Genomic DNA, 8,026 nt, shown 5'->3' on the forward strand with positions numbered 1-8,026 from the left:
GATGGATACTTTGGTTGACTCACCATGACCGCATTGTATTCACATACCTGTCAAACCGAGGCTTTTGGCAATCTTACAAATAGTGACGTATGCCCTTAAAAATTGGTTACTAATCTTACAACATTGTAGCGTGCACTATGAAACAAAAATAAAACTCAATTTTTAAAATAATATGAATTTATTGATAATATTGTAACATTAGGGCTGTCAAGCGATTAAAATTTTTAATCGAGTTAATTACAGTTTAAAATTAATTAATCGTAATTACTCGCAATTAATCGCAATTCAAACCATCTCTAAAATATGCCATATTTTTAGGTAAATTATTGTTGGAATGGAAAGATAAGACACACTACGGATATATACATACAACATACTGTACATCAGTACTGTATTTGTTTATTGTAACAATAAATCCACAAATGGCATTATTAACATTCTTTCTGTTAAAGTGATCCACGGATAGAAAGACTTGTAGTTCTTAAACGATAAATGTTATAGTTACAAGTTATAGTAATTTTATATTAAAACCCCTCTTCATGTTTTCGTTTTAATAAAATTTGTAAAATTTTCAATCAAAAGTAGAGTTAATATAATAATAAGAAGAATAAAAATAACACTAATAAAAATAGAGTGAAAAGTTTTACGTGTATTTTGCATAGCTAAATTGATATGGAATGCCAGTTTATTTTGCATTGTTGTTCAACTGTGTGTCAGAATAGGGCCTCATTACTATAGACTGAAGTGCTTTTCTTTTTGAGAATTTTTTTTTTTTTTTTTGAGAGGGATAGGAATATTATTTTTGTTGTGCTTTCACTAAACGATACTTATGTTTGTTGTGAAGGAGAGGCTTATGCCAATAAACGGCGCAGTCCAAAGAACGCCTGTGTCCACTCGCCTTTACTGTATAACATATACTGTATCTGTACATATCTTACCCAAAATAAAACAAGAGACACATAATTGCCACTAAAAGAAAGAAAATTTACCGAAATATGTGTGGCGCACAATTAGCAATTTGCATTGCATTGTGAATACAGCATAAACGTCTCACAACTACTAATTCTCCCACGTTTAGAAGACATAACATGAGTACGGAACGGCGCTGCCCCCAAGCGGCCGGTGGCATTCTCTTCACTCTTAATGTCCATAAACGGCCTCATTGTAATGTTTGAGGCAATATGCCAGCGGGTCATTCATTGCAAGCTTTAATTGCGTCAAATATTTTAACGTGATTAATTTTTTAAAAATTAATTAAAGCCCGTTAACGCGATAATTTTGACAGCCCTATGTAGCATATAACCTGCGGTGCAATCAAAGAACAATCAATATCTTCAACTACATCATGATTACTAAAATTTAACAGTGACTAATAATTGTACGTAGCACTTTTGGCAATTTCTATCATGTCTTGATGGCTGCACTTCATGCTCGCAATTCAGTTTGACTTGAAGGTAGTTTGTTAGTGTGTCCAATTTTTAACTTACCGATGGAATCTTTGAGTCAGGGAACATTTCTTTTGCTAATTCTGAGAAGTGATCAGCAATAGTTGCAGGAAAATTGTGTTTGGCAACAAATTGGCAGAATAAAATCTCTGCTTTCATCACTTTTCATTCTGCAGACTTTATCTCTATGACCAGTGTTGTTAATCTTACTTTCAGAAAGTAATTAATTAAAGTTACAAATTGCTTCTCCCAAAAAGTAATTTAGTAACTCAGTTATCTGAATGTAAGAGTAATTAGTTACTTGGCAAAGTAACTGGTGTTACTTTTCATGTTTTTTTTTTGTTTTTTTTTTCCCAAAAAAGAAAAACATAGTAACCTTTGCTATGTTTGGAAGTCCCTTCTGTCTACTTTCGACAAGTGAAAATTTTATAACTGTTTCATCATTTAAAGATAGATCTAGGAGTATTTTAGATAAAAAGTTACTTAGGTTCACTAAGAAGGTTCACTACAACAGAGCCTTTCTGAGAAGTCTACTGCTTTAAAATGGCGTCTGTTTACTAACGTCGCCGAGTCTGTCATTTCGCATGTAGTTCTATATGCATGTGATATCTAGGCATAGATTGTAGGCTGTTGGCTACAGTCAGGAAATATTGGAGCCACCTATAGCCTAGCATCGCTCTTCTCTCTCTGTCTTTGACTTTTCTCGCGTCATTCAACCAACGTAGTAAGGCATAGTAACGCACTTTGTCTTGTTGCCGAAACGGTGACAAAATCCAAACGTAGAAAAAAAAACGTAATGCACGAAAAATGTACAGATTTTGAACGTACGGCGTACACATTTAAAAATCCGTGCTCACTTGTACAAATTACGCCGGAACCCTACAACTTGTCAGGTATGTATTCATATAATACCGTTTATTCCAGGCAAAGGGGGATAATTTGTGAAGGCAGAGGTGGATAGTAACCAGTGTTGTTAATCTTACTTTATAAAAGTAATTCGTTACAGTTACAAATTACTTCTCCCAAAAAGTAATTGAGTTAGTAACTCAGTTACCTGAATGTAAGAGTAATTAGTTACTAGGCATAAAAACTGGTGTTACCTTTCATGTCCCTCCAACAAAATTAAAAAAAATAAAAAAAACATAGTAACCTTTGCTATGTTTGGAAGTCATTTAATGTTGTGAATCAACCTTTAAAGTTGCTAAAATTGATCCCGTTATTGCATTATAGTTCCCTTCTGTCTACCATAGACCTCCTAATGTAATGATGCTTTTTATGCTGTCTACTTTCGACATGGCAAAGTTTAAAAACTGTTTCATCATTTAAAGATAGATTTAAGTCAAGATTTTGCCGATTTAGGAGTAATTAGATAAAAAGTTATTAAGGTTCGTTAGGAACCGTTCTCTACAACATAGCCTTCCTGAGAAGTCTACTGCTTTAAGAAGGCCAGTCTATTATTTAGCATCAAGTTCTCATATACATGTGCTAATGCGTATAGTCACTGTCTGTCATTTCGCATCTAGTTCTATACATATGTGATATCAACCGTATATCATGTGGGCGGAGTTTGTAGGCTATGGTATTATTGGAGCCACCTAGCATCGCCTTTGCAACGGTGTCACAACTCACTTCTCCCCTCTCCCGCTCTGGTCTCTCGTCTCCGTCAGTCCGTGTCCCTAGGACTTTTCTGGCGTCATTCAACCAACGTTGTAACTGGTCTCTCGTCTCCGTGAGTCCGTGTCCCTAGGACTTTTCTCGCGTCATTCAACCAACGTTGTAACACATAGTAACGCACACCTTTAAATCCTCAGTAATGGTAAAGGCGTCGCCAAGATGAGAAAAGTAATTAGTTAGATTACTCACTACTGGGAAAAATAACGCTGTTAGTAACGCCGTTATACTCTAACGCCGTTATTACCAACACTGATAGTAACGCGTTATATTTACTCCGTTACATTTAATTGAGTAACGTTTAAAATGTACTTATTACTTTTACTTCAGTAGATTCGTGAAGAAGAAAACGCTCTTCATACTCCGCTACTTTGGGCTACACTAGAGTCAATACATTTTTCCTCTTTATTCTACATATTGACTTTATTTTTGTCAGAGAGCCAACAGTAGCTCCACCAGTTTCACCAATGAGATGTTGCAACAATAATCTCATGACTCCATTATACTAATCAGACTCAAGCTTGCCTTTCCTCTACCACACGAGCCTGTACAATCACGTCGTCTTTAAAGCACAGTAAAAAAAAAAAAAAAAAAAAGTATTTATTGTATGTGCTGAAAAAAATACCATATTTAGAAAAATAATAATACATTGATACTCGTTTTTCGTGGTTAATGGGGACCAGAACCCACTGCAATAAGTGAAAAACCGCGAAGTAGCGAAGCGACCCGCCCCCCCCCCTCCAAAAAAAAGCTGTTGTTTTTTGTGTGTGTGTGTGTGTGTGTTCAGTGTATATATTCAGATTTAGCATTGGAAGGATACATGTAAGACATGTTTCTTCACGTTTTTTTCCCCAGAGTATAATAATAATAAAAAAAGATATGTATATGTACTGTACATGTTTTAATAAATGTTTTTTAAGCACTTCAAATGTTATAATTGATTAAATGATAAGTTTAAAAACATGTTTCTGTTCCACCAAATTATTTTTAAACAAGAATAAAGTAGAAAAATGCTTCTTTTAATTAAATGCTTCATTGTGTGAGTCCACTAAAATCTGCTCAAGCTGCTCACTTACACACAATGAGTTGCCACAGCAAATGTTTACCAAGTTAAACAATGATTGACACATGAGGCTCTTTGAAGTTTTGGCTTCTAAGCGTCTCTGGCAAGATCAAACCTTAATGCCTGTCAATCATTGTTAACTTTAATAAGCAAATCCAGTGCACTGCCTGACTAAGAAAAGCGGCAGGAGCGAGAGTTAGAAACTACTTTAATTTTTAATTGGAAAAAAAATCTGCAATGGACTGAGGGCGTGAAGTTTGAAGCACAAAGCAGCGAGGGATCACTGTAGTAAAAATCAAACACTGTAAGCAGTTACTCAAAATAATACTTATCAGTTGAGAATTCTTTTCACCAAATACTTTTTTTACTTGTACAGTACTTGACTACATTTTTTGGATGATGACTGTACTTTTACTTGAGTAATATTATTTTGAAGTAACACTTCTCTTACTTGAGTACAATTTTTTGCAACTCTACTCAGCTCTGATATAAGAGGTCCAGGAGGCCATGTCTCTACACACTTGCTGTTTTTATGAAGCAAAAAAAAAAAAAAAAAACAGTTGCATGCCCTGCAAAAGGACTATTGCGTATGAGTGCATTACGATGGCGATGTTCAAACGATATATTGTGCAGCCCTAATATATCCATATGCAACCACTTATACTATAATAATAATAGTAAAACTACACACGATAAATAAAAGTTAACAAAGCTCAAAATTTCAAGACAATTATATTTTTATTTTATTTTGCAAGTTTTGATAGAAACATAAATTGTTGTTCTGCTTGCTTAAAATTTTAAGTAAGCAAAAATTATGATATCGCAAAACTTAAACATTTTCAAGCTTTTATGGTGCACACATTTGAAACGCACACATGCATGATAGGCTGTGTGTTTCCAAGATGACGGGACTAATATATTCCCTAAAAGCGTAAACCCACGCCACGCTGCATCTAACATCTGCTCGTGAAAAGCTTGTTGCCAATGCCAACAACACAGTGTACCTACATGGATGCTCCTGCTGGGTTCGGTGGAGGAGGACCTACGCGTCTTAGCAGGCATCAAGTGACGCTGTATTGCATTGTCGTACACACACACAAAAGCAATTGTGGAGTTCTTATATGCACTTTATGATGCGCATGCATAGGCCTTATGTCAGCAACTAAACAGTGCTCAGAAATAACGTAATTACTGGTTTTATAACCGGGTTTATGTACTCTGTCTTTTTCAGATTATTTGTTTTTCATTTCCTCTCTTTACAACAGTATGTATTAAATCGAAAAAGATATTAGATATTTAGAATTTTGCATTATTTTCAAAGAGGACAGTTCTCAACCACCACAGGAAACGGTGAACTGCAGCGCTGGGTCTCACGCGCTCGGCACGCGCCAAAAGCACTTAACAGATGGGAAGCCACTGTTCAAATCAGCCGCCGCCACCCCCACAACCTCCCCATGCTCTGCATGGCAAACCCTTCCACCCCTCACTTTACACGCCCCTTCAAGAGTCCCATGTCGCTTTCTTACACACTGTCTAAATATTCAAATGCATGTTGGGGATTAATTATTTCACACAAGATTTTCATTTGCTGCGTAAAACATTTATTCACAAGCTTGATTATCCCAAAAATGTTTATTTGAAATAATCATCACACTTTGATTTAATTAATGTCACTATATTACTAAAAACAATTATACATGAAAGGTTTTCGTTGAAAACGCACATTAAACTCGAGGGACGTGCTGCAAACTCGACTGCAAGATGTCCTGCAGCTGCACCGTTTTGCACGCGTCCTGTCCCATGGGGCCCCAAATAACTGCCATGTCCAGTCTGCATGGGAACAGGTCCCTTTCGGAGAAGCAACATAAAGAAAAAAGGAGAGGGGCTTCGGTTAGAGACTTTTTTTGTCCTAGTTTCAGCGTGGGTATCCATCTGTGCAAACGGAGACCACAGTGATCTTTTGTTGAACGACATGCTGAGAATTATGAAGGGGCTTCCGGCGGTTCATCAGGGGAGGGGGTTGTTGGAGGTAAACCTTGGGACATTATTTTAACCAAAGGATCATCACAAGCAGTTTTTTGCTGCTGCAAACTGCCAAAGTAACATTCAAACTATTTTCAGCACAACATACTTTTTATTAACGGAAATTACCACATTTCTAAAATATTAAGTTGATTTTATTTTTTAAGAGAGGAAGAGAAAACACTTGATGCCGTGTGTATATATTTCAATGCACTGATGATTTTGTGGCATGAGACTGACACGAGCCACAGTCCTACAGGCTCCATCTGGAGCTTTTCTTTATAATGAATTGAGGCGTGAAACAAAGAAAAGAATGAAAAATGTCTGCGCATGATCTCCATGGCAAGTCTGGCATCCCAAGCCAAACGCTATGTTAGCAATGGCATTATTGATGCTTATTTAACTTGAGTTGGTTTGAACAGAAACACAATAAAGGTTATGAATGGATTTTTACTGCAAAAACATTTGTTACAGAAAAACAACCTTTTCTCTCTATACGAGCAACACATTTTTTTATTCTTCTATTTTTTATTTTTATTTTTTCAAACTTCACACTACTGCGTGTTTATTGATAAGTATTTCACAGCCACTCATGAATATAAACTGACAACAGACTAACGAGATCCAATAGGAGGATCTTGACATATTTTCAGCTCATGAGCAGTTGGTTGTGTGGCAAGAAGTCACCAACATAATGGCAGGCAGTGAAGACGTGACGGACAGATCGCGTAGGAAATTGTGGATATATATATAAACACCTTAACATCTGAAAACTGGAGGAGTTTTCAGATGAAAAGGGGAAAAAATCAAAATAATTCAAACCTCTGCGATTGTGCTGAAAGTGGCTTGTGTATACAAATTAGATTTTTTAAAATCTTCTCCAAATAACAAATAAATATTCATCAGAATTTAATAATTTACTAAGACCAATGTGAGCCTCACAAAACCTGTTAGTATCATCAGAAATGCAGGCTTTCTTCTGAGGTACTGCTTTAGATGAGCATATAGTTAGTCAGAGTGAAATACCATTAAGTGCATTTTCACACAATAAATGTTTTTTAAAGCACTTTATATGTTAGATTATATGTGTAGTTTTGCACCAACATGGTGTTGTGTACACTGCATTTGATAAGGTTGTGTGCCTGACACCTACTGTATATAGCACCGCATTAAAATGCAGATTTATGGAACATTTAAATGAAGTATAGTTAAGACAAAGACGGTCAAAAAATGGTTATTAAAAATAAGTATATAGAATGACAATACTGTAAATATTTCTGCATTTTGCCAGTCAGTTGTAGTGCATACAGAAAAACATTCCGCACCTACACACCAACACTGAGTGGAAATTTATCTCATGCCACCTGCACCAAAATCAGGCAAATGCACCACAATTCCATCAGTGACTTCCTGGATTAAACCGATTAAATGACCAACCCGCACTGACTAAAGGTCGACAAATATTTATGTTATGTTATGTTATGTTATGTTATGCTGTATTAGTCTCGATTTATGTATATTTTGAATTCTCCCTGTCCTGTTTTCGACTCCTGTGTCTTTTTAGGAAAATGTAATGAAACAAAGTGAATGAAACTCAAATCCTCCCCAGCCTGATGTTTGTCATTACTGCAATATTACCATCTATGTGTACAACATGTCTGCAGTCATCTTGAAACCTTGCTTGATCCAACATTCGGATTAGATCGTAATCCTGATCTTTCACACTAATAGTATCCTAATCTCCATAGTGGAATTTTGAAATATTCAGGAATACCATTCATTGGATTTCAGGGGTGGATTGGATTACCAATTCATACGCTATAGG

Source organism: Corythoichthys intestinalis, chromosome 2 (assembly GCF_030265065.1).
Source record: "Corythoichthys intestinalis isolate RoL2023-P3 chromosome 2, ASM3026506v1, whole genome shotgun sequence".
Taxonomy (NCBI): domain Eukaryota; kingdom Metazoa; phylum Chordata; class Actinopteri; order Syngnathiformes; family Syngnathidae; genus Corythoichthys; species Corythoichthys intestinalis.